Consider the following 27438-nt stretch of genomic DNA (forward strand, 5'->3'; position numbering starts at 1 on the left):
CTCCAGCATTTTGTGTTTACCTTCGATTTACCCGCATCTGCAGTTCTTTCATGGGGTTATAAGGCAGCTAATGAAGGTACATCTATGCTGCACAATGTATACTAGCAAATTTCCCCCTGGGTAAGTGGTCTTTATGGCAGTATGTATCTTAACTCTCTGCTTTGGTTACAACCAATGCTGTCATAAAACATCTATACAACTTCCCTCCAAAACATCAGTGAAACTGGTTATAAGATTTAAAATTAACATAAACTTAGTAATCCTGAATCTATATAACTAAAAGTCGCATCTTGACCACTTCCTGTCTGCACTTATGTTGATTTTAGAAAAAACGCTACCATATATCGCTATGATTTTTGGCCATCTTACTCGCAGTCCTCCTCTGCTGAGGCAGCCCCGAGGATTTTTCTGATCGATGAATAATAAAAAAAGTTATGAATGTTTAAAGAATTTTGAGATCAGCTGAATGGTCCTCTCGCCTGTCAATCACCATGATGAAGGTAACGTCCATTCCCGGGGGGGGGGGGGGGGGGGGGCAGGACTATAATACCCCGGATGCCTGGACGCGAGTCAGTCACTCTGGAAGATGGCGAGGGAGAGGCCACAACTCTGATTCTGCTGTGAGTCTACTGAGTCTACGCTTTCTGTGGTTTATGTGGTTATGTGGTTAACCCTTCATGTGCTTGCAATAAATGATTTGTTAGCCAGCAATGTGCTTGCAATGAATGATGATTTGTTAACTTTTAATGTGGTTGCAATAAATGATTTGTTAGCCCTTAATGAAATGAAATGAGTTGGTTGGTCTGCCCTGTGCTTTTGCTTTTGCTTTGCCTTTGCTTTGCTTGACCTCACCTGTATTGAAAGCAAATGGATTGTATTGTTGGCCAGCCCTGTGCTTGACTTGACTTGAAATGGATTGACTTGACATAAAATGGATTGAAATGGATTGTTGGCCCTGCACTTACTATGCTTGACTTGACGATGCACAACACCTATGCTGGCACTCCAGAACCCCCCCCCCCCTCCTCCCCACTGGCCACCAATATTGGAATTGGTGGAGAGGTGGAATATTGCGTTGGGAGACCAGACCTCCCGTGTGAACATGGGACCCAATGGGTCCCACTTAGTCTAGTATCTAACTAAATAAATGTCACTATGCATCCCTCTGGATGGGGAGTTTAAAACATGCTCTAGTTATCATTTCAAATGCAGCATCACCGTTAGGTCCTTCAGTTTCCATTTCTAGTCACCTCTTTTCACTGCACTTTTTCATATTAGATGTACAGTACAGACAGCAAACTGCTGGATGAACTCACGGGGTCATGCAGCATTCATAGAAGGAAATGGTCAGATGACATCTTGGGCAGGGACCCTTCTACTGACTGATTAGGGGGGAAAAATTGGTAAAGACAATAGGCAATAGACAATAGGTGCAGGAGTAGGCCATTCGGCCCTACGAGCCAGCATCGCCATTCAATGTGATCATGGCTGATCATCCCAAATCAGTACCCCGTTCCTGCCTTCTCCCCATATCCTCTGACTCCGCTATTTATAAGAGCCCTATCTAGTTCTCTCTTGAAAGCATCCAGAGAACCCGCCTCCACTGCCCTCTGAGGCAGAGAATTCCACAGACTCGCCACTCTCTGTGAGAAAAAGTTTCCTCGTCTCCGTTCTAAATGGCTTGCCCCTTATTCTTAAACTGTGGCCCCTGGTTCTGGACTCCCCCAACATCGGGAACATGTTTCCTGCCTCTAGCGTGTCCAAGCCCTTAATAAACTTATATGTTTCAATGACATTATGACATTAAGTATAACGCTAAGAAAAGCCGCATAATGGTAATTAGAAGCGCTGAGGACAGGGAATCAACTTTTCCGACCTTTTATTTGTCAGACAGTCCTCTTGCTGTGTGTGAGGAAATTAAATACTTAGGTCATGTCATATCTGATGACTGGAAGGATGACAAAGACCTCTACCGACAGCGCTGTAAAATTTATCTTCAAGCCAACATGCTTATAAGGAAGTTTTATATGTGCTCTGATTCTGTGAAGTGTTCCCTGTTCAGAACCTACATCACACCGTTATATACTGCTCAATTGTGATCTAATTATAAGAAAAAGAGTATGCAGAGGCTTAAGGTTGCATACAATGATGCAATGAGGTTGCTACTTCGTGTCCCTAGGTGGCATAGTGCCAGTCATTTGTTTGTGTCTACTAGAGTGCCAGCCTGTGAGGCACTCTTAAGACAGCTGATGTTTAGTTTTATGTGTCGCCTGTCACAAATCAGAGAACCACATAATTGAAGCCCTAGTCAGCCCTCTGAAAAGCTGCTATAGATTCACTTCTAGGCTAAGACGGCATTGGTGCAATAGCTTATATATATTTTAGGCTAATATGCAATTTTTTAATGTATCTTTGTAATTCTTTGTACTGTTTGATGTGTTATATGGACCTGTGTCTGAAATAAAGCTTTAATAATAATGAGGGATGGATCAGTGACCAAATCTTGGGAGATGGATCAATACTGGAAATTGTGGGTATGACATAAAAATAGAAAATGGTGCAAACATGCAGCATGTCAGGCAACAGCTGTGGAAAAATAATAACTTTACAGGCCAAAACCCTTTAATCAGAATTGGAAAAGAGGGAAGACAGGTTGGTTTAAAATTGCAGAGAAGGTGGGTTTGGGATTAACTGGACAAAGGGAATATTTCTGATAGGATGGGATCAGTTTTGCCAGGGGATGTTGTAGAAGTCATCTTGCCGATGGTTTAATGGGAGCAGTTAGAGAGAAAGTAATGGAACAAAACTATGAATTAGGGGCAGCCAGAGAATCAGAATACAAACAAAAGAATGTAAACAGTAGCAAAATGCAGGACTAGCACAGCAGGCAAAACTGTGCTAACAGAGAGAAAAAAACGGAGTCAATATCACAGATGGTTGGCTTGCAGCAGAAATAACAATTCTGACAGACTGAGAAAGCAATTTTCTTAAATTATAGAAGTTGATATGCAGTCCGGAAGTCTGTAACATGCCTAGGTGGGAGAGGATGGGGGGGGGGGGGGGGGGGGGGGGGGGGGGGGGGGGGGGGGGGGAGAGCTAGATAGGGCTAGAGAGCTAGATAGGGCTCTTAAAAAATAGCAGAGCGAATGGCCTACTCCTGCACCTATTGTCTATTGCCTATTGTCTTTACCAATTTTATTCAGATGAAAGTGTAGGTGGAAATGGTAAGCAATTATTTGAATGGGGAAGATAATGGGTTCTGGGTTCATGGGAAGTGGAGGTAAGTACACTGCAGGAATTGTGTCGGATGGTGGTGTGTATTCTAGCATGGAAAACTTCAGAGAGTGCCCAATCATAATTCAATCAAGCTACAAGGTTGACTCATGCCTGGAAGAGTTTGTTCAAATATCTGCAGTGATCTGAAATGAACCTGAAAAGGTTATTTTGCATTTTGATATAATTTTCATTTACAAAATGCTAAGAAGAGTTGCAGTAAACAATTGAAATGCAACAAGCATTTCTACTTTGGACAATAACATCCAAAACAGATTAATTGATAATTTATGTTGTTCATATTGTTTTCTGTTTGTATGAGACTGCCTGCATGCCTATACAAAACCGATAACATTTCAGAATTATTTCTTTGGGTTTGCCTTCAGGAAATGGGAAGTCTATCAGTTGTCTTTCATCGGAAACAAACTACAACAAAATGCTAAGATCGTGAAACTGGATATATGGAACAAACCACAGAGGCCATTTTTATAATAACATAGACTTGAACATCCTCATTTTATTGAAAAGAACATTTGTGTTGGGATTGTAAGTAAATATCTGGGCTATATTAATAATTGAAAGCCTGCAGGGCCGGATTTAGATGAAGAGAGGCCCTAAGCTGTTCCACTTGTGAGGCCCCCTCCGCGTTGGTTTTCAGCGCTGGCGGCGAGGCAGCGACCGGACAGCGATGGTGGCCAAATCTCCCACAATTCAAAGCGAGGGAGAAAGTGCCCAACACCGACCAGTTGCCGTTGCAGTGCGCATGCGCAGGGCGGCTGATGATGTGCTTGCCGTGGTTGTGCGCATGTGCAGGGGGGAGGACGTGCAGGCAGCAGCAATGCACATGTGCAAGGCGGTCTGCCGTGCCGGCGGATGAGGAGCGAGCGGAGCCCGGCGGCCCGGACATGGATAGCGGGGGGAGATGGAGAGAGAGAGAGAGATAGAGAGGGGGGCCCCGCCCAGAGTTGAATGGTAGGTGTCCTGCCTTGGCCGGAGGCCCCTAGATTTCGAGGCCCTAGGCTTCAGCCTATGAAGCCTAGTGGTAAATCCGGCTCTGCGAGGCCCCCCTAGATCTCGAGGCCCTAAGCTTAAGCTTGTCTCGCTTATAGGTAAATCCGGCCCTGAAAGCCTGCACTAAATGATACAATTCAAATTTGAATTCAAACATGCAGTGTTGTAGTTAATAAGAATTGATCTACATAGGAAGAAATATTTATGGATTATTGTTTTGCAAGTGTAGTCATTTATGTAGTACAGGAAATATGAATGTCAAATAAAAATTAATGTTAAGGTTGTAGAGAAGCCTAAGAAGGTTACTATTTAGAAATATCCAAGACAGTTAACTATTACATGGGTTCTATGTTTTTTTTTCCATTTCAAGGGAATGATCAATTAAAGTAAATTTATGTAGCCCACTTTCATGTCATATGGAAATGGGAGAAATATGCTAAGTTTATCTGGCAGTTATAGAGCTGAGGTTGCAAATATTCCAATTCAGGGCATAGAGTTCAAGAATATATTAGAAAGTTCTGTGCAAATTGTAAATTGCAGCAACCCAGAATAATGGATTTCTTGAATGTGCTAAATTGCACAACTGGTTTAAGGATTAGTTCTTCTTCTACGTGATAGACACTTGTCCAACTGTAGTCATTGGTCTCGATTGGTTTCTTAGGGTAGCAGGTTGTGGAATCTGATAGCAGGAACAAACTGTGGTCACGTGAAAGTTCGAGGTTAACTGGCTGCACCTGCAGATACACCTGCTTGTCCTGACAAAGAACAGTGCTGTGAATGTACTGACTTCATTAATTCAGCCTTAGCACCTACTTTCATCCGCTGAGTTTCCCAGAATCTGGGCAACATAACCCTCTATGTTTATCTAGAAAGATACACGGTGCTGGAGTAACTCAGCATCTCTGGAGAACATGGATAAATGATGTTTCCTGTTGAGACTCTTCTTCAGACAATTTATCTGGAAACTGGATTGTGCCCAATCATTCACTCACACAATAAAATCCATGAAATATCATAAAATCCAGTTTGAAATGGCATGTGGTTACAAGCATTAAAATGGGATCTCCATGATTCCCAATGGGATCCTGCTGATTTTACACATCTCACAAACCGTTTCCCCACATCAATCAGAGATAGAATCAGTCCTTAAAAATAGGACCAGTCCTTAAAAGCTCACCTTGCAAGTCCTGGTCAATAAGATATATCCCACCCAGGAGATAGTGCTGTGCATCAACATTCATCAAGTCCACCTTAAGAATAATCTGGCAAAAGGTGGCTGCATTAGTTTCTTCCACATAATGGATCAATGCTGAAGTAAACTTCATGCCTCATAAGATATGCTATGAAGATCTGAAACCAAGGTTTAGTGCGATAAATGTTATTTTACCTGAAGACCTGATGGAATGGAAACAAATGATGCTTTCCACAACCATCCAGGATACTTGCATATCTGTGCTTGTCTGCTGTTGTTGGGGAGTGGCCTGGTCTGAGAAACCGGGAAAGTAAAGAGCTTCTATTCTCCAGGATCCATTCCTTTGAGCGATGCATGCTTCAGAAAATATTTGGCCGTGTAATCAACTCAGGATGAACGACTCTTGTTTGCTTCCCAGAAATATACAAGAGCTTTACTTGAGTTTTCAGTATGAGGGTAAATGGGAGAAAAGAGAGATATCGGTTGTCTTTAGTCAATGTGAAACACCTTCTTCTATTAAATAGGTGTTGTAGTTTCTACTCAAGTAAGTAAATTTCAACATCCATTTAATGGAAGAACAAGTCATAAACATATACGATCCACTCTTATTCTGATCCTGTTTAATAGTGGTCATGGTATGCACTTCATTTTATGTTGGTACTGAACTAAACTCTGTTATTTTGTGTGCAGCTGATGTCAGGGAAATGCTCAATCCAACTTCATGTCTGGTGTAACTTCACCCTGAAATGATCTACAGTGTTCTCAACTTAAGGAAAATTGAAATTGGACTGCAATATGCTTCTTATTATAGTTCGATGTAGCCTAATCTATATTACTAAAAATCTGTTCTTGACCGGTTTTGGCCATCTGTGCTGCGATTTCCGAGAGAACGCCGCCACCTACGGCCGTCATTTTTGGCCACCTTGCTCAGAGCCCCCCTCTGCCATATGTGTGCCGAGGATTTTTCCCGTCAATGAAAAATGACAGAGATATTAATGTTTTTACAAAATTCCCCATTCTCTCTGCTGCCCCTGCTGGAGGCAGGGGAAGGGACTATAAAACCAGGAAGTGGTGTGCCTCAATTAGTCTCTGCAAGCTGGAGCTCTGTCAATTAGTATCTGTCACTCTGAGCTCTGAATGACACTGAACAAAGGTCTACAGCATTGTGAGTATCCTTAATTTGGTTTGAAAATGAAAATATAGTTAGTTTGAAGTAAAAAAGCACTGCCTGCAAATGGTTGTTTGAGTTGAATTAAAAAGGCACTCTCTCTATGCCTTCTCTCCCCACCTCTCTCTCTAGAGAGAAAGCTTTCGAGATGCTCAAAAGGAACCACCCCAGAAAAAATCAAGTAAAAGCGAGAAAGAAAAAAGAGCGAGAGCTACAAAGAAGAGGCAACAAAAAGAAGATCCTGGGGACAAAAAACGAAAGTACGAAAAGAATCCCCAAAAACGAAACCTCCCCTAAAACAAAAACTCCACACACCCTAAAAACCCTTCCTCCACGCCTACGCGAATCCCTGCTCCCACCTCTCCCCCATCATCTCAAAACCCAAGCACACCCTCTATCCGCAAACACATCCGCTCCCCCCTCTCTCCTCCCACCTACCCCACTCTCTCCTCTCCCCTCCATCCCCTTCCCTAAACCCCCTCCCCTCCACATCCCCTACCCTCTTCCCTCCACCCTCCTCTCCCTCCCCGCTCCCCACCTCTCCCCCCTCTCAGCACCCCCTCACTCTCACCCTCTCTCTCCTCCGCTCCTCCCCCACCTTTCCCCCATCACCCACCCTCCCTCTTATCCTCCTCTCCACCCCCCTATCCCTTTTGCCCCTCCCTCTGTGTGTCTCTCTCTCTGTCTCTGCCCCTTCTCTCTCTGCCCTCACTCTCTACCCCGCCCCCCCCCCCCCCACCTCTAGATGTGACTGCAAGTTGGGGGCTATGCGTCAGTAGATAGGGTGGTTATGGGGTAAAAGGAGCAAATTAATAATATAAATATAATATCAAGGGGGGTAATTAGCGTGAGTGTGGGGGGGGTGGGGGATAGTTAGTGCGTGACGCTGCATGCCGCCTCCCCCCCCCACAACCGCACGTTGGGGGAACAGACCCAACGGGTCTGCACTTGGTCTAGTATTTGATAAAAATTAAAGCAAGCAATCTCTTTGAAACACTCAAGTCACCAATTCACTTCCTGTGTGCAGATTAGCTGTCCTTCTGTCTTCCTGCCTCCTTTGAAATATGAAGTGGGTGAACTCAAGGCATATTCAGTTATTCTGCATTTTAACCACAACCTCTCCAAAACTTTCAGAATCTTCTTTGTGTCCTAAAAATAGTGGCTATATTGACCCTGCTACTGTGAAAAATATTAATTTGTTTTAACGCAGATTTTATCAATACAAGAAGATAACCAAACACATTGGGAAGTTCATCCACATAATGAGTTTAGCTTGAATATTGAAAAGAAAAGATGGGGGGAAACTACAGAATGAAACAGGTTCAGTATGGGAGTAAATAGGGGAGAAGCGAAACGTGTGTTTTCTTTAGACAGTGAAACACCAAAGGCAACAGAAAGGTGTTCTGTAAGATCTCTTTTCACTGTCAGTTTGGAGCAACCTGATTGCACTCAAACTATAATTAGAAGATCATGAGACTGATATAGTCATTTTGTTCAACAGCTATCGGCTCAAGATGTTCTATGAATCTAATAGAATTTATTTGGAGACTATTATAATTGAATGCCAGAGTGAGATTAAAATATGGGGCTTTGCATGAAGTGATGATTATTTAAATGGAGCTGTAAACTTGCTGATCATTGATAGTTATAATTTTCCCTGCACTGAATTTTTGCTTCAACATGATTAGCAGCAAGACTGTGATAACAAGGAAAAAGGAAATTTTATTTAGTGATTTAAATCAAATTATATAATTTTAGCTTCATGAATTTTTACTTCTCAAGTTTAATTTCAGCTTTCAGTCTGGTAAGTGATCTTGACAATGATAGTACCAACAGCATTCATTTTAAGGAAACATTTAAAAGTAATGGACATGATAACATTAAATTAATATTAATTCCAAATGACAATCAGACGTTATCTCAATAATCGGCATTCATGACAGTTTTTTTTCATTAAAAATCATGTCCCAACTGAAGTATTTGCTCTTTTGGATATTAATTTTAAATATTCTTGTCACTGAGGTGCTGATGTTGGATAAATTCTCAATTTAAGTTTTTTGTTTGCAAATTGTAAGAAGTATGAACATGGATAACACAACTACTGGCACATCCTCTTGTATTCTGCTTTCGCCTTTGTTAATCCCAGTCTGCCTGACACTGGGATCTACACATGTTTCCTAATCAATTGTGCCAAATTACCGCATGGCAGCAGTATTAATTTGTCATTCAAGCACTACTTAAAGCTTTATAGTTTTAAGATGCTTTCGCTACCACACTAACTAGTGTGGGAACCTTTCATAGTATCTTCTTTCATTTTCTCTGCAGCAGAAACAAAACACTGACATTTATCAACATTTGATACAAGGGTGGGATCACATGCGATGTGTGGCATTGATATGGAACAAATTAACTTTGTATGATCATTTTAAACTGTTTTTGATCATTGCCTGATCATGATGTTTTTAATGTATTTTCCTTGCAGTAGAAGGTGGGTGTGAAAAAAAAAGTTAATTTAAATGCCCAGATGTTATTCTCATTGCAGCCTGCTCCTTAATTAACTCTGTGAACCATTTGGGAGATAGTTTTTATGCTGCACCCACTTCACAATTTGCAAGGGAAATATATCGATGTCAGGTTGTTTGGTTGAAATGTGCTAATTTCCTGCATTGTGAATGGTCTGGGAGGCACACTTCTGTAACATTCATCTTTGCACTTTGTATTTGTTAATTACTCCATTGTTCTGAACTGAAGAGTGAAGGCATGCTAATTTTTAACAGCAGGCTAGACTGCAGCCATGTTGCAGGTATTAATCAGCACATCAATCTCTGTTAGGCACAAGCAGCTTGCATATGCTGAAGCTTTTGAAGCGGCGTTAGTACCTGCTGGAGATAATATCAATTCCCTGGCTGACACAGTTGCGAGTGGGACCAGATGACAGACAAGGATGCATGTTACGAATTATACTGGTATAGCCTTTAGGAGATGGAGGTGGCTCACGTTGGCCACTTTGTTTGATCACCGTGCTGTAAACAGGTTCAGGCCTAGTGAATACAGAAAGAATCACTGATCAGATGGTGATGTACAAGGAAGACTGAACATGACAATGGAAACACCTGCAGCCATGGAGGTCACCAAACAGAACAAGTAACGATAAAAGTTATTTAGAAATTACATCATGGAGAAGATAATATGAGACAAAGTGCTGGAGTAAATCAGCGGGTCTGGCATCATCTCTGAAAGACATGGATAGGCGATGTTGTGGGTTGGGACCCTTCTTCAAATTTTAGTAGGGCACAAAAGCTGGAAAGGGCGTGGAGGCAGGATAAAGCCAGGCAAGTGATAGATGAATACAGGTGGTGGTGGTGGGGGGGGGGGGGGGGGGGGGTGGAGATGTTCGGCAAATGGTTGGACAAAGACAAGAGATGAAAAGACAGCAGGCTGTGAGATGAGGAGGTGGAGCCAGAGGAAGGAATATAGATGGAAGGGGACAGGCATGAGGAAAGGGAGGGGGCGGGGGGTGGATTGTGGGAGAAAGGGATGTCTGAAAAATCAGTTTGAAGAAGTGGTCCCAACATAAAATGTTGTCTATTCATGTCCTCCAGAAATGCTGCCTGACCCCTGAGTTTATCCAACACTTTTTTTTCATAAACTAGCATCTACAGTCCCTTGTGTCTATGAGAAGAATACATGGTTGTGGTGGCTTTGGCAGAAATGCTCCAGTGTTACCCTTCTTTTTCAATTTCACATGATTTTCATCATAACTTTACTTATTCTTCTTCTTTGAGTGTTTATACAATACCCTATTAAATACTATGATTGAAATAGTTTCAATAGTCATCTGCAATAATATATTCTTTCTTGTAATAATCCTTTACATAACAATTTCCTTTTTACATCACACTTTAATATTAATAGTAAAGTTATAAGAGTAATAGAAATAATCATTCATTACTTCTACTCAAACTTCATAAGTCTTCAGGATGATTCTCAATGAATACAATTACACCATTATACGTCCCGGGAGATCAATGTTCACAGCACTACAACTCAGTCTGAATGGTACCTTCAAAATTATTATTTTATTTTTAGATTTAATGCCCCTTTGCCAGAAACCCATTTCCGCTTTTACAATCTACAATCTCATCTTTAAATATCTGTTCAATAGTAACTCTTTCTATTAATCTTCTTCGTAACTTAATATATATTTAATTACTGACTCCTGTTAGCAAAACATACAACTTTACCTTACCCTTAATTGTCCATATCCTCCATATTCTCCATCAGATATTTTACCTTGGCCCTGATTTGGTACCATCATCTTTCCATGTGTATCTCCAAATCTTATTTTAATGAAGAATAGGGCAGAACCCAACATCTGTCTTTGAACCAGCTAAGTTTTGTCGGTTGAGAGATACACCTATTTATTACACAAAAGTGCGAGAGTAATTTAGCAGATCAGGCAACATCTCTGGAGAAAATTTCAGGTCGAGAATGATTGCAGAGGTTGGAGAAGAAAGAGGGAGGCCAACTGCAAACTGGACGAACAGCACCTCATATTCCGCGTGGGTAGCTTTGAATGAATGAATGAATGAATGAATGAATGAATACATTACAACCCTATGGTATGAACATTAAATTCTCCAATTTTGGATAGTCATCTACTAAACCTCCCAACAACCCCTCCCCCCCCCTTCTCCAGCACACACCTCCCTTTTACTTTCCCCCTCCCCATCCTCTCCCCTGTACCCCACCTAGACTCCCACCTATTTCTCCCCTTCCCCCCTCCTCTCCTGCTTCTTTCCTTGCTCTTGCTTCACAATTCACAACTCTTCAAGCCTGAATCACAGCTCCTGGTTTTATTTCCGAACTTTGTTCCAACCATCTGCCTATCAATCCTCCCCTCAGCTGCGTCCACCTATTACCTGCCATGCTTTTGTCCTGCCTCTCTTCTCTTCTAGGTCTCTTCAGCCACCTACAATCAGTCTGAAGAAGTCTCGACCTGAAACGTCACCTATCCATGTTCTCCAGACATGCTGCCTGACCTGCTGAGTTACTCCAGCACTTTGAGGCATTTTGTGTACTAACAATCATCTGCAGTTCCTTGTTGATTCCTGTTTATTCCAATACATTGAATATGCACTGATCTTTGTCATCACTGCATTCCTATTCAATAAGCTTCAAACTGTAAAATAGTTCATGCATAATAAAACTTCTTGAATGTTCACATATATGTATAATACAATCCTATATTTTCGATAGTTTCTTAAAAGAAACATTAGGTCAAACATATCTAAATGTCTTTCTGTATTCCAGAATATTGGTTATTACAGCCTCTCATCTCTACATTGTACATTATGGCTGAAATTGAAGGTATCAACTTGGATGCTAAAACAAAATACAATTCAAATTGCTCTGACGTGCAAAGTCTTTGTAATTACACAGGTTGAGGGAAGGCCAAAGGGTGAATGGAATGCCCTTTTAATAATGTTTCAAGTGAATTAACTGTCACCTTATAGAGTTAATCAATTCAGAGGTGATTAATCAGTTTTAGCTGGTGCAGGTCCTGGACCCTTACTACATCCCAAATTATACTCATATCATCTCTCCACTAATGAGAATTTTGTGAGGTTTTACAGACAGATTCAGATCAAATCCCAAAGTCGCCCAGAAAATCACCACTCGTATATCAATGATGTTGAGGGGATATTGATGGAGCAAGGTGACCAAATATGGGAGCTTCATCAATAACACCCAGTGGCCATTAAATTATAAATAGAGCAGGAACGTGGCAGATCTGAGCACTGCCTAAATTCTAGCACTCCAAATCTTCTCTACACTCCAGCATATTGATAATTTGGTCCTTTCTTCTAAGGTTAATTGGTATTCCTCAGACTATCTCATCTCATTGCACAGTATTAATTGTAGCAACTATCCAAGAACATTAACTTTTTATTGACTTAGTAAAGGCTTTAAGACAAACTAAATCCATCACATCTCTACATTTGTTTTTGCATTAATATTGTGTTTTTGCACAGTCTCTTTTAGATATTTTATATGTTATTCATGTATAGTTTATGTGTAATTTTCTTTTTGTGCATTTGTGCTTATGTCCCTTCAATGCTGCTATGTGTAAGATTTTCATTGCATCTGTAGCTCATAGTGTGGGCATGTAACTTGCTATGAAATGTAACTCCTGGAATACAATAACCATTCTCATTCTGGAATCAGATTAATGCTATACATGGGCTAGTTTACTTGAACTGAGTGTAACTAAAATCAGTTTTATTCTGTCATACATATCTTATTTATAGTTACATTAGGAAATAATATATTTGCAAAATAAGGTCATTATATTTAGTATTGTTGAATATTATGAGAGAATATGTGGAAACATGATGGGAGAAGAGTGCTTGAGCAAGACTGGTTCCATTTTATTTAAGAATTGTTAAACTTAATTATTAACACTTATTCAATTAAGTCACAAGAACCTGACAGTTTAAAATAAAACAAATACAATATAAAGCTGTAGCAGCCTTGCAGAATTCTGTATTTTGTGACCAGCAGAAGAAAATTATACTAACGCCCGGTGTGCAGTTATAGATCACTTGGATGCAAACAGCACAAAGGACGTTCACACAATGTGCTACTATACACGTCTAAGGAACATTACATGCTGCACCAAAGCACGTAGCCAAGGGGCAGTGCACAATGTGCAGCCACAAAGCCAAGGAGCACAATACAATAATGAACAACATATAGTCAAGGAGCATCTTATGCTACATTGCCAGAGGACTGCACAATGCGGATTTATCTAACCCAGAAAAATACAGTAGAACCAATTAGCAAAATAGTGGGAGGGCAAGAAAATCCATACCGAATGAGAAATAAATGAGGTGCTTTTATCATTCTTGCTTGCATTGTGCGCAGCTCCAATGGAACAAATTACTTGCAAACAGGAGAATTCATGGAAGGAGAAAGGGCCATTCAACTAATTCAATCAAGCAGGAAGTATTGACAATAAATCCCAACTCTCAGAGAAACACCTGTGCAGTAATATCTCAGGACAATCATGGATCTCTCTGGCTGGATTGATTAGTTAATCTAGATTAACTCTGGCTGGATTGATTAGTACAGGTGTCAGAGGTTATGGGCAGAAGGCAGGAGAATGGGGTTAGGAGGTAGAGATAGATCAGCCATGATTGAATGGCGGAGTAGACTTGATGGGCCGAATAGCCTTATCCTACTTCTGTTCCTTATGACCTTATGACCTTATGTTGGGGAAGTATTGTGGAAAGGATGTTTTCCCAGAACTAATGCCTTTCGTCCATGACTTGCTTTTTGTATTGCTGGGAGAAGGTTAAAAAGGATATCTGCATATATTCACAAAATACATCCATTTCATTTATTCAACTGGTGGCACTGCTTCCCATAATTTATATATAAATTTCTACACTTAAAATATGTTCACCGAGCACGAGATTTGCAGTAATATGTTCACTGTATTAAAATACTATTTAAGCCAAATCAATGGAAAGAGATATGTCAGGAAAAAATGAGGATTTCTGCACTGAGTGTGCAAAACTGGGGAATATGCAGTAAAACCGTGCTTGAAATTCATTTAGTAGAATCTATCAGAAGTTGATTTATTTTTAGAATCTAATGCTATGAACTAAACCGAATTGTAAATCAGTCTGATGTTAAGTATTAGGATTATCTAGAACATTAGCTGCAACACATTGTTAGTGCTATATTGTATCGTATCAATATTCACCAGCCATGGCTACAATTGATAATGTGTATATTAGTTAATCATTGTACATGGTAATCACTATGCTGGTCCTAAACTATCATATAGGACACGAGCAGAACAGCAGAAAAAGATTATAATTTCATGTAAGAGGGTATTAAATTAAAGGAGCTCTTGAATAGGCTCAAAAGACCAATGAAGCCATGATCAAGGCTGCAGCGAAATTCTATTTTTCATCATAGCCATGTAATTATGATCAGGGAAACAAATGGAGGAAATGTTTTTTATGTGACTTCTCCAAAGGCACTCATTCAACATTTCACTTACTACTTTGTTCCATTTGCCCTCTCCTTTCCCAGTTTGTCTTGTAATTTAGAAACATAGAAAATAGGTGGAGTAGGCCATTCTGCCCTTCGAGCCAGCACCGCCATTCAATATGATCATGGCTTGTTCTCTCTCACAGCCTATTGACTCCCCTTTGATTCCCTTACCACCCACCTACACTAAGGAATAATTTACAGTGGCTAAATTAACCTACCAGCATGTCCAGGATGTGGGAGGAAACTGGAGCCCTGGGCAGAAACCCACACAGTCACAGTGATTGAAGATGACTTGCTGCTACTCTAGGTTTTATGGCAGATGAGTACAACATGGGAACTAAGAACTGTCACAGATGGGATGTAATTTTCCTCATCACTTCGAGTGTTTAAGGGCCAAGGATTGCCAGAGGTCATTGGGAATGTTGCATTTTATTAAAGAATATGTGAGTATATTTTCAGAACTTTGCCTTTGTCTTCCTGCAAATCTCTTCCCATGACTTTCAGAATAGTGTGAAAATATTTTTTTTAAACTGCAGATGCTGAAAATCTGAAATAAAAACAGAACGAGCTGGAATTATTTTCAGCATTTTCTGTTTATATTTTAACTCGGTGTCTTTTGTGTCTTTTTTTCAGAGCCGGTAGTTGAGCATGTAAACAGTATGGGCTGCCCATCGTAACTGCCTGAGTGAGACCAGATCCTCAATGCTGGGGAAAATGGCTCAAGAGACAATACTGACATTAGTGTGCTTATCCTTCAATGGATTTGGAAAATTCTACCATGACGGCATTCGTGGTATTCTTCCAATAGACCTGACATATAAGAGGGAAGCTATTACTCTAGTCTGTGAATTTGTGCCAGGTCTGAGATCTTGAATTCAAACATCCTTTTCCCCAAATGAGCAAACACTGTGCTAATGCACTGAAAGAGATGGTGAATTTCACCCTCTGTGCCTTCCTTTGACGAGAGATGGCTACCTGGATCCATGTTTTCTAATATCTTGTTGTGAATCTTTATTACCAGAGGACAGTGTACTCCCGTAAAGTCAGATTGGTACGGGATCTTTGTCTTGTGGATGTGTAGTGTAAGGCCCATTCTCTAGTGTATTTCAGTAAACAGGCTGATGCTGACTTGAAGATCAGCTTTGGAGTGCACACAACTGCAAATACTGACTGCACATTCAGTTCAACTGCTGACTGTGCCGCCTATATCATTTCGCAACAAACGTATTGCAGAATTTTCATACAACTACCTACGTGCTGGATTGGGTGACAGAGCACTAACTGGGAGTCCAGAAGGAATTTTTCTCACTCTATTCATTTTTCAGAAACTGCATTTCTCATCTTTTGCAGTGGGCTGTGGTTGCTGACTGCATCCTCCTCCCTGCAAATGTTTCATGGTGATACGCTTCTCAAAGAGTAACAATGTAATTTCATTCGCCATTACGTTTTTGATGAAAACATTGACCAACAAGTTCCAGCTGATAGTAAAAAACCTACGATTCAGGGGAACCCAGGACACAGAGGTGTTTCTGTTGAATTTTACAACACCCCATTTTATCATCATAGGCAGCAATTTCTGTTCCAAATGCAAGAAAAATCATTTTGCCTGACAGTTTTAAGGTAGCTACATTTTAATGGATAATGTAGCTTGCATTCACCCTGTCAGATTGCCAACCCTACGTCCCTACTGTAATTCTTACAGATTCACAATCCTGCGTAATCTTGACTATAAAACTCTTATCAAATTCCTAACTTCCAGATTCAATGTTGGCTAATTCACGCAGACAAAACAACGCTACAATAGCTCTAACACGTCTGTGGCTAAACTGGGAAAATATATTTCTTGAGAAACTCGAGAATTCTTTTTTATGACCAGCGAAGCAATAAATTAAATTCCTGTGAATTCCTATCAATCGAGCAACTGAACAACAAAGGGCCCTGTCATCTGCCCTTTCAGCCAAGCCCTGGAATCATGGCAACATACATTATGGGTCTGATAAGAAGAGCAAAAGTGTGAAGAACCCTTTTTTTGCAATGAGACTATTTACCTGTAAGGTGCTTCGAATGTATAACTTCCTACCATACACTAAATACCTGTGACAAATAGCACAGTTACATTACATGAAGGGGAAGAGAACATTAGCTTATGCATGAGGAAGGGTTCCGACCCGAAACGCCACCCATTCTATTTCTCCAGAGATGCTGCCTGTCCTGTTGAATTACTCCAGCATTTTGTGTCTATCTTTGGTGTAAACCAGTCTGCAGTTCCTTCCTACACATTAGCATAAATTGATAGGGTTAGATGACAAAGGAAGGATAAGGATTATGTGCTCCATAAATGGCAGTCTGATTAAATAAATAATAATCGAGTGAATGCAGCAGTGTGTCTAATAATGCAATTTTGTTAAGAACAGCTGTCGAAAACTGATGCTAAACACTCCAGTTTCTATGCATTAAGAACACTGTGTAATTTTTGCAGATTTAATTCAGTTAGTATAGACCACAGTCTCAATTAGAAGAGCACGGCTGGCTGAGAGAAATACAATGACGAGTAACATTTCCTCCTGCATCTTTTACCAGTTTGAGTACACAGCTGAAGTTGTGCTCAGTGAACCTGGTTCTGCGAGATCAGAACAGGATGCTGGTCATGTTGGGGATCAGTGAAGTTGAATTCAATTGAACCTGAAAACGGATGTGGAGATCAACAGACAATTAATCCACACCTGCTGATTACAATGCAGGCAGCAGGCCAACTTCATGCTGCCTGCTCGTCTAAATGACTACTGCATTCTGTCAATGCCAACCACACTGTTCAATGGCTGGATGTGTCAGCACTTTGAGTGGTTAGTGCCAGTGAATACTAGATTGCACTACTTATAGCTGAACCATATTTCTTTAAAAGGGGATGCATTGTGGATGCAGCTGGAGGTAGCATTTGTGCATGAAGTGAATGATGTGAAAAATAATGAAAGGTGGCAAACCAAGAATGAGGCCTTGATAGAGAGGCGGTAAGTGGAAGAGATGTAGCATATCCACAAAGAACCAAAAAGATCTCTAGATACAATGGGAACTAAATATAACAGAGATGGATGCTGTGAATAAAATTAGAGTAATTGAGCCATAAAGCACAGAAATAGATCCTTCAGCCCAAAGTGCCCATATCTACAAAAACACCTACGCTTGTCCCACCTGCCCCATATAACTCTAAACCTTTCTTATTCATGTACCTGTCCAAATCTCTTAAATGTTCTTACAGTATTTGCCTCAACTACTTCCTCTGGCAGCTTGAATCATATACCCATATATGTGAAAAAGTCGCCTCTCAGTTTCCTATTAAATCTTTTCCCTCTCACTTTAAACCTATGTTCTCTAGCTCTTGATTCACCTACTTTGGGTAAAAGACTTAATGCATTCACCTTATCTGTCCCCTTATGATTTTATACGGTCTATAAGATCAGCCCTCAATCTCATGTGCTCCAAGGAATAAAGATCTTGCCTACCCAACCTCTCCCTCTAGCTCAGCACCTCGATTGTTGGAAACATGCTTATGCCCCTGTCCCACTTAGGAAACCTGAACGGCAACCTCTGGAGACTTTGCAGTTCCCGGAGGCTGCAGGTGGTTGCAGGTAGTGGAAGCAGGTAGGGAGACTGACAAAAACCTCCGGGAACCGCACGGAAACCTTGGGTCGGGCGCAAAGTCTCCAGAGGTTTCCGTTCAGGTTTCCTAAGTGGGACAGGGGCATTATAAATCTTCTCTGCATTCTTTCCAGCTTTCTCTGAGGAAAAGATACATTATGACAATTTACTGATCGGTGACTTTGATCAGTATTAGTGAATCCATCTTCATATGCCATATTTTATCTGCGGCATCAATGGACAGACATTTCTCATCTGAACATGCCCCCACTGCTCATCTACCAACAATGTTCTTGTCAATGTAGAAGGAATGGATGATGTTTCAGGTCGAGACCCTTCTAAAGAGATTGAATATGAACCTCAGGGCAAGCTTTTCACCCAGAGGGTGATTGAATTCTGAAACACAGGGTGGGAGTGGGTGGTGGAGGCAAGGCCTCTCAAAACACGTAAGATTGATCTAGATGAGCAACTTGATCGACAAGGCTTAGAAGGTTGTGAGGAAATTATATCCTTCTTTGCTTCAATATGAGGCAGAGTGGTCACACAGTTTGCAAAATAATCTGAATGCAGACCCACAACTTGGAGAAACGAGAGATCCTGCCTAAGATGTGTTGCCTCTCTTTACAGGTCTCCCTGCAGTGAGAGAATGAAATGCCGTTAACTCTCATGAATAATGGTGTTAGTGACTTTATTTACACAATAAATATCTTCAACTCCAGCCTAGACGTGCAAATGTTCATGGCCTTAGTGACCTTGACAGCTACTGGCAATGTAGTTGTTGCTTGTTATGGGACGACAGCTGTGGCTTTAAGCGGCAAATTTCAGTGACATACATTTGCATGTAAATACTGTACATAAATGAGCAACATGTGCATGTGGGATGATTATGTTTACATATAACATAAGCAGAAGTGTTAGATATTGTCAGTCTGCAATAAAGTGTACTATTGTTTTTTTTTGATTATGTGTGTATGTGTGTGTATATATATATATTAGACCAAGTGCAGACCCATTGGGTCTGCTCCCCCAACGCACCCGTTCCCTACCCGTAACCCCCAACGGGAGGCGTGGTCTTCCAACTCAAGCCGTTTCCGAACGTAAGATTCCAGCACTCCCCTTGCCTTCCTCAGTAGTGATCTTTTAAAAAAAATTCAATTGCACTTGCCCTGCGTGTTGCAATAGCAATTCGCCCTCCCCCTGATAGTCGAGCCATTGTGACGTCAATAAATTCCAATTGCACTAGGACTGCGTGTTGCAATAGCAATTCGCCCTTCCCCCTCTAGTCGAGCCATTGTGACGTCATCAGCTGAACCTGGTCAGTTTGAAATTCAAAGACGTCATCATTTGAAGCTGGTCGGCTTGAAATTCAAGGTAATTAATCAGTAATGTCGAGAAATAAAACATAAAATGTTCAGTGAAAGTGATCTCTGCCTCGAAGGGAAAAATGTGAATCAGAATATGTAAAAATCTCGTGAAAGTTGGCATTTTTCATGTGTACCGAGGTACAGTGAAAAGCTTTTGTTAAGTGCTAACCAGTCAGTGGAAAGACAATCCATGATTACAATTGAGCTATCCACACTGTACAGATACAGATAAAGGGAATCTCCACTGAAGCTTGTCTCTGCTAGCTGAGCCATTGTGATGTCATCATTTGAAGCTGGTGGTTTTAATTTCAAAGTCTTTTATTATAATCAGCAATGAGTCGGGAAATAAAGCACGAAATGTTCAGATAGGGTGATCCCGGCATCGACGGGAAAAATGGCAACCGGAATATGTAAAAATGTAATTGTTACCGCGTAGTGTTTTTGTGAAGATGTAAAGACAACCACATATACACACACATATACAGACTAACAAGATCAGAGTTTTAATAAGTATATGATATATATATATATATGTGTGTGTGGTACACAAAAATGCTGGAGAAACTCAGCGGGTGCAGCAGCATCTTGGAGCGAAGGAAATAGGCAACGTTTCGGGCCGAAACCTTCTTCAGACTGATGAGGGGTTGGGGGGGGCGGGGAGAAGAAAGGAAAAAGGAGGAGGAGCCCGAGAGCTGAGGGTGAGATAGGAAGGGGAGGAGACAGTAAGGGCTAACAAAATTGGGAGAATTCAATGTTCATGCCACCAGGATGCAGACTCCCCAAGGTCTGAGGTGCTGTTCCTCCAATTTCCGGTGGTGCTCGCTCTGGCCATGGAGGAGGCCCAGGACAGAGAGGTCGGATACGGAATGGGAGGGGGAGTTGATGTGCTGAGCCACCGGGAGATCAGGTTGGTTAATGCGGACCGAGCGGAGGTGTTTGGCGAAACGATCGCCAAGCCTACGCTTGGTCTCACCAATGTAGATCAGCTGACATCTAGAGCAGCGGATGCAATAGATGAAGTTGGAGGAGGTGCAGGTGAATGGAGTCAAGGGGGGAGGTAAAGCGACAAGTGTAGCATCTCTTGCGGTTGTGAGGGAAAGTGCCCGGAGACGGGGTGGTTTGGGTGGGAAGGGACGAATTGACCAGGGAGTTCCGGAGGGAGCGGTCTCTGCGGAAAGCAGACAGGGGAGGAGATGGGAAGATGTGACACCTGGTGGGATCATGTTGGAGGTGGCGAAAATGTCGGAGGATTATTTGTTATATGTGACAACTGGTAGGGTGGAAGGTGAGGACAAGGAGGACTCGGCCCTTGTTGCGAGTGGGGGGATGGGGAGTGAGAGCAGCAGTCCCTACTTATCAATCATAAAAATCAGTAGCAAAAGCTCCACCAGGAATAAAGCCAATGCTTGAGTGTAATAGTACAGATTCTTGTTACAGAAGCAATATCACTGCTGGTCTGTTCCGTGAAGGAGACAAAGTGTTGTTTGAGTCAGACAAAGGGACTTTTCTCAAATGTCATGTAGATCCAAATTAAAATAACTAGCCAGAGCATTGTTACTAAATTAACTGCTGTAGGAAATGTGTGCAACAGGAAAATATGGAGAGAAGTCTGGAAACCATCCAAGCTGGTTCAGAAAGAAATTACCCACATCAGAATGAAATGTGATCAGTGGAAATGGTTGGAAGCAGCAATATTAAAACACAAAATAAATGACGTCGGCTTAAATGAATAAATATACAGTAATAATTTAGGAAGGAACTGCAGATGCTGGTTTAAACCAAAGATAGACACAAAATGCTGGAGTAACTCAGCGGGACAGGCAGCATCTCTGGAGAGAAGGAATGGGTGATGTTTTGGGTCAAGACCCTTCTTCAGACTAGTTAGGGATAAGGGAAACAAGAGATATAGTCGGTGATGTGGGGAGATAAAGAACAATGAATGAAAGATATGCAAAAAAGTAACGATGATAAATGACCCAGAACGTCTCGAGCCATCTTGAAGGGTCTCGATCCGAAACTTCACCCATTCCTTCTCTCCAGAGATGTTGCCTGTCCCGCTGAGTTACTCTGTCATTTTGTGTCTCTCTACAGCAATCATTTGTTCTATCATGGATAGAAATGTTCAAAATTCAGCCAACCACTATTCACAAGAAGTAGAGTAGGCTCAAGATGTTCTCCCTGAAGTACTATAAGTGGATGTTAATTTGAGTTTATTGTATGTTTTGTTATTTATTATTATATGTATGACTGCAGGCAACGACATTTCGTTCAGACCGAAAGGTCTGAATGACAAATATAGGAATCTAATCTAATCTAATCTAAATCTACCATGATAATTAAAATGTATTATGTGTTATGGTGTTTAGTGACCATGATTGTCAATAGTCATGGTTGGCCATGTAGAGCATCTGATATTACATGAAGGATTGGCAATAAAACCTCGAGATGTATTAGTAAAATGTGTTCAGTATCCATCCAAATACTGCCAAATAACACTATTGCAGAAATATGAATGACTTTCTTAGATGTGAATCAATGTTACTCCAGTTTATTAGGTTAAGCAATGCTTATACACTGCTTATGACATGACAACAGGTTTGCATGTGGTGCTTCATACCATGGAGTCAGTACTATTAATAAGTTAAACCTCAGACGATGGACAGGAGAAGTTAATAACTTGAGTAATAATTTGTACTTTGTACTCCGTATAAAAGTGAATAGGATTATGCAAAAAAGAGAGCACATTGTGAGCTGCAGATGTCATTTACAGACCTCAATTCACATTATATCTGTTTGAGAGGGCCAACAGTATCTGTCATGTATTCATTCATTCATTTCCTCATACCATCCAGCCTAATATGGTCAAAGGTTGCACGTAATCTCAGAGAAATGTTGAAGAGACACGTTTTCCAAGGTTATTCATGTTTAATCGTGAATCATTGTTTAGTTAACTTCCTATTCAAGCACTGCACCACAATTCACCACAGAATTCATAGCAGAACAGTTGTTGGTTTGTCTACAGTCACCAATGTACTTCAGTTCATTTAGGATAGAGTGCAGAGATAGTAGTGGAAATTATGATTCATATAATCTATCAACTCATTGGGAGAAGCAAAAAGAAGAATTTTAGATCACACAAGACAGTCATAGTTTTGAATTTGACAATATGAACATGGAGACATGAGAAACTCAGCGGGTGATGCAGCATCTATGGTGTTTATCTGTGGTACAGTTTTGCAGAGAAAGAAAGCAATGTTGTATGTTTGAATCTAAATATGTAAATGAGTCGTGTAAATCTGCCAAAATGGCATCATCATATGTGTGAAATATACTGTCTTCAGTATGTTATGCATCTTCTGAAGCACCTAGTGCAGCATTCTCAACGGCTCCCCGGTACACTTGGGTTCCGCGAGAGGTCGCTAGGGGTTCCGAGAGAAATAGTGATAAATAGGCTAATCATGTGTAAATGCATTTTTGAGTCATTTTTGTGTTAGTGAAATCTCGTGATGTTAACAGGGCTTATGTCATCCTTTGGTAATGATAAATGGTAGCAAGGCGCTCATCCATTCCACATACAATACACAAAACAGATTGCAGCAAAACCGCCTTGGAATATTACATTTTTAAAAAGCTCTCGGGTTTAATGAGTACGATTGGAGTCGTGTATTCCTCTGAGCCGAAAATTATTTGTTAACTGCCACTGTTAACATCGTATTAACACTGTTGTACGATGTGTCACCAATACATCGACATACATTCCTCAGTAAATATAATTGTGTTTTGACCTTCAAGTATTACTGACGCTTTCCTTAGAATAAAATTCACGGGAGAATTACTTAAAACTGTCTGATGCGGGTACAATTACCATTTGAACTTTGGATGTATTGGTGGATGGGAAAGATTTAAACAGGTATTGGACGGTCATTAAAGGCTCCGGTGGTCGAGCACGGGCATCCTGGCGTGCAGGTATAGTCCTTCATTCACCCACGTTATTTAGTAATTGTTACCTATCATTTAGTTATTTTATACGTTTTTTTATAAAAATAAGTATATTTATGTTTATTTTTGTAAGTTTATCAAAAGTTTTTTAATGTATGTTTTTGTTAGTTTGTGAAAAGTTTATGTGTGTTGTTCTCTCTCTCTCTCTCTCTCTCTCTCTCTCTCTCCTCCAAGGTTAGTTCTGTTTGCCTTCATTTGCTTCAGTTTTATTTGTTTAAGTGTTATTTATCAAGTTATTTGTCTTTTTAACATGTTTTTCTTTTTTCTTTTTACAGATATGGTTGATTTTTTTGTGTGAATGAAAACCTCTTCATGAGGTCTCTTGAACAAGCAGTTTGATTTCAGCTTAAGGATAAGGGGGAAATCCTTTAAAACCGAGATGAGAAGAACTTTTTTCACACAGAGAGTGGTGAATCTCTGGAACTCTCTGCCACAGAGGGTAGTCGAGGCCAGTTCATTGGCTATATTTAAGAGGGAGTTAGATGTGGCCCTTGTGGCTAAGGGGATCAGAGGGTATGGAGAGAAGGCAGGTACGGGATACTGAGTTGGATGATCAGCCATGATCATATTGAATGGCGGTGCAGGCTCGAAGGGCCGAATGGCCTACTCCTGCACCTAATTTCTATGTTTCTATGATGAGGAGTAACCTAAAAAGATAACCAAAAGGTTGAGCACGAAGCATAGACTTTGGAGCTATGAACTTCAGCAAGGCATGCGATGATTCTGCATGGTAGGTTGCTCTGGAAAGTTAGTTCATATGGGATCCGAGGAGAGAGAGCCGACTGGATAGAGAATTGGCCTCACGAGGGTGATGGTGGAAGGTTGTTTTTCAGACTGCTGGTCTGTGACTAGTGGTGTGCCTCAGATGCCTCAATACATAGTTGTATAAAATTATGAGGGGAATAGATTGGGTAAATGCATGGAGTCTTTACCTAGAGTATGGAGAATCAAGAACCAGAGGGCATAGATTTAAGGTGAGAGAGGAAAGATTTAATAGGAACCCAAGGGGCAACCTCTTAGAAACATGGAAGATAGGTGCAGGAGTAGGCCATTCGGCCCTTCGAGCCAGCACCGCCATTCAATGTGATTATGTACCCCGTTCCTGCTTTCTGCGCATATCCCTTGATTCCGTTAGCCCTAAGAGCTATTTCTAACTCTCTCTTGAATACATCACAGAGGATGGTGGGTATACAGAACGAGCTGCCAGAAGAAGCAGTTGAGGCTGGTAATGTAACAGCACTTTAAAGACATTTGAACAGGTACATGCATTGGAACGGTTTAGAGGGATATGGGCCAAACAAGGGCAAATGTGACTAGCGTAAATGGTTAAATGTGTAAGAAGGAACTGCAGATGCTGGTTTAAAACCGAAGATAGACACAAAAAGCTGGAGTAACTCAGTGAGACAGGCAGCACCTCTGGAGAGGAGGAATGAGTGATGTTTTGGGTCGAGATCCTTCTTCAAACTGGTTAGGGATAAGGGAAACAAGCGATATAGGCGGTGATGTGGAGAGATGAATGAATGATAGATATGCAAAAAAGTAACGATGATAAAAGAAACATGCTATTGTTAACTGTTTTTTATGGGTGAAAACAAGAAACTAGCGTAAATGTTTCATCTTGGTCGGCATGGACGTTGGGCTGAAGGGCCCGTTTCCACGCTGTATGACTCTATGACACTGGAATTTTACAACTTGAGCCAAGAAGTTTTAAGGGCATGTCCCACTTAAGTGTCCTTGGCAAATTTACGCGACCTCATGGTCGCGTTGAGCCGAGACGGTCCCGCGAAGGTCGGGCGCGATTCCAAGAGTACGCACACCGGTCTGGAGCGCGTGACGTCATTTGAAGATGGACACAAAGCTGGAGTAACTCAGCGGGACAAGCAGCATCTCTGGAGAGAAGCAATGGGTGACGTTTTGTGTCGAGACTCTTCTTCAGTCTGAAAAGAAGGGTCTTGACCCGAAACGTCATCCATTGCTTCTCTCCAGAGATGCTGCTGTTCCCACTTAGTTACACCTGCATTTTGTGTCTATCTTCAATTTTCTTGGCCCCGCTCTGGGAGTAGAAGTGGGGGCGGATCCGGACCGCAACGGCCGTGATCCCAGGCCGAGTTCGGCGATCGTTTGCCTGTTTCTGCTGCTGTTAAAGGTGAGACGTTGCGTTGCGCCAGGGACTTGGGCCTGTCCCACTTTGGCCGTCAGTTCCGCGACAGGCCGTTGGCGTGCAAAGATTTCATTCACTACAAAAATTTCAGAGCTCCGCGCAATGTCGCGCACAACTACATCCCCTCCACGCTTCTAAGTGGGACCGGCACCGCGCGGCCATACGATGCCCGTGTGCCTCAACGCGACCACGAGGTCACGTAATTTGCGTGCCAAGGATACGTAAGAATAATCACAACAGTCAGAAAAATAGAACAATCAGCAACTGACCTGCGAATTGCCTACTAATTATGTAAACAAGCTGGCGATGGAGTGTGAATGGCCAGGCTGGGAAGAGTTGTCTGGGTTGGAAGCTTTCCTAGTGTTGTGCCATGAGAACTTACTGGAGGTTAAATGCTGGAAAACCGAGTTCCAAAATGCAGCACAGGACTCAGATCAGCATTGGACAATCTCTACCATTGTGATTGGTCTGCTCTGCAAGCTGGTGCTGGACATTCACCCCACATGCATTGATAACATCATGAACAAGGTGTCTGCTACAATTTGCCATATATGCGCTGCCAAATACATTTTTGAGTTTCTGGAAACTCAAAATGCCCAAAATAAGAGCACCAACAAACTAATATCTTATCTGTCATAGATTAAAAAGAGTTTATGGCGAAGTTTAAGAACAAATATCTCACATCTCCTTTGCAAGATATCACTCTACAATATCACAACATGCACACACCAGCATGATGGTGCTTTGAGTTCCTTTAAATAACTGCAATTTAAAAACTATTTACAACATTTGTTTCTCAGGACTCTCTGAACCAAAGAGTAAATGTTCCAAGGGTGTGATATTGCTGATGCACTTTTCAGGACTGAGACACAAAATTAATCATTTTCTGACAGTGAATATTCCCTTTTAAGTTAATTTGTCTCTCACTCTCAAAATCTCAGCTCAGAATGCAGCTCGTCAGCTTCAGGTTGTGGATTAGAGTTGTACATTAGCACTTTAGCTATACAGGGGTCAAATTCGCATGCAACAAGTAAACTTTGTAAAAGTACAAATATACTTAAATAGCCAGAGTGCAATGAAGTCAATAAATTGAAAACTACATGCACCATGACAGTCATTCTTTAATACATGCTGGCTGTGTGCAAGGCCCAGAGGTGATGTGAGGCCTTGCAAGGGTTACATTATATAGGTTTTAGTAAAGTACTGAAGTACTACTGCATTGGAACAAGTTCTGATAATCCCACTTCACTATTTGATATCACTGGTCATTCTTCCCGATTTGGACATTCAAATTGCTTGAAATTTCATGTGAAATTATGAATGTGAACTTTCGAGTTTTACAGGATTAAAACTCAAGTTTCAACATATATTTACATGCCTCAAATCAGTTTGTAATACTGGCTCTAGAATTATAGGAGATAATGCTAAATACCTTGATTGCTTAGAGTCTGAACACTAAGTCTCAGAGAAAAGTATTCCTACCGAGGAGTGACTGATAAGTACCTTTTATGCTTTGCTAGTTTCTGTATAGAATGCTGCCCAACTGTTTGAAACCTGCAAGCTGCTC

General features: G+C 41.2%; 1 protein-coding gene across 8 annotated transcripts in view; it reads right to left on the reverse strand.

Moving 5' to 3' along the window:
• The window catches only part of dlg3 (discs large MAGUK scaffold protein 3), a 418354-nt gene that overhangs the window by 127587 nt on the left and 263329 nt on the right, over positions 1–27438 (reverse strand). The window lies entirely within an intron of this gene.

The sequence above is a fragment of the Amblyraja radiata genome, chromosome 12, assembly GCF_010909765.2.
Source record: "Amblyraja radiata isolate CabotCenter1 chromosome 12, sAmbRad1.1.pri, whole genome shotgun sequence".
NCBI classification, from domain to species: Eukaryota; Metazoa; Chordata; class Chondrichthyes; order Rajiformes; family Rajidae; genus Amblyraja; species Amblyraja radiata.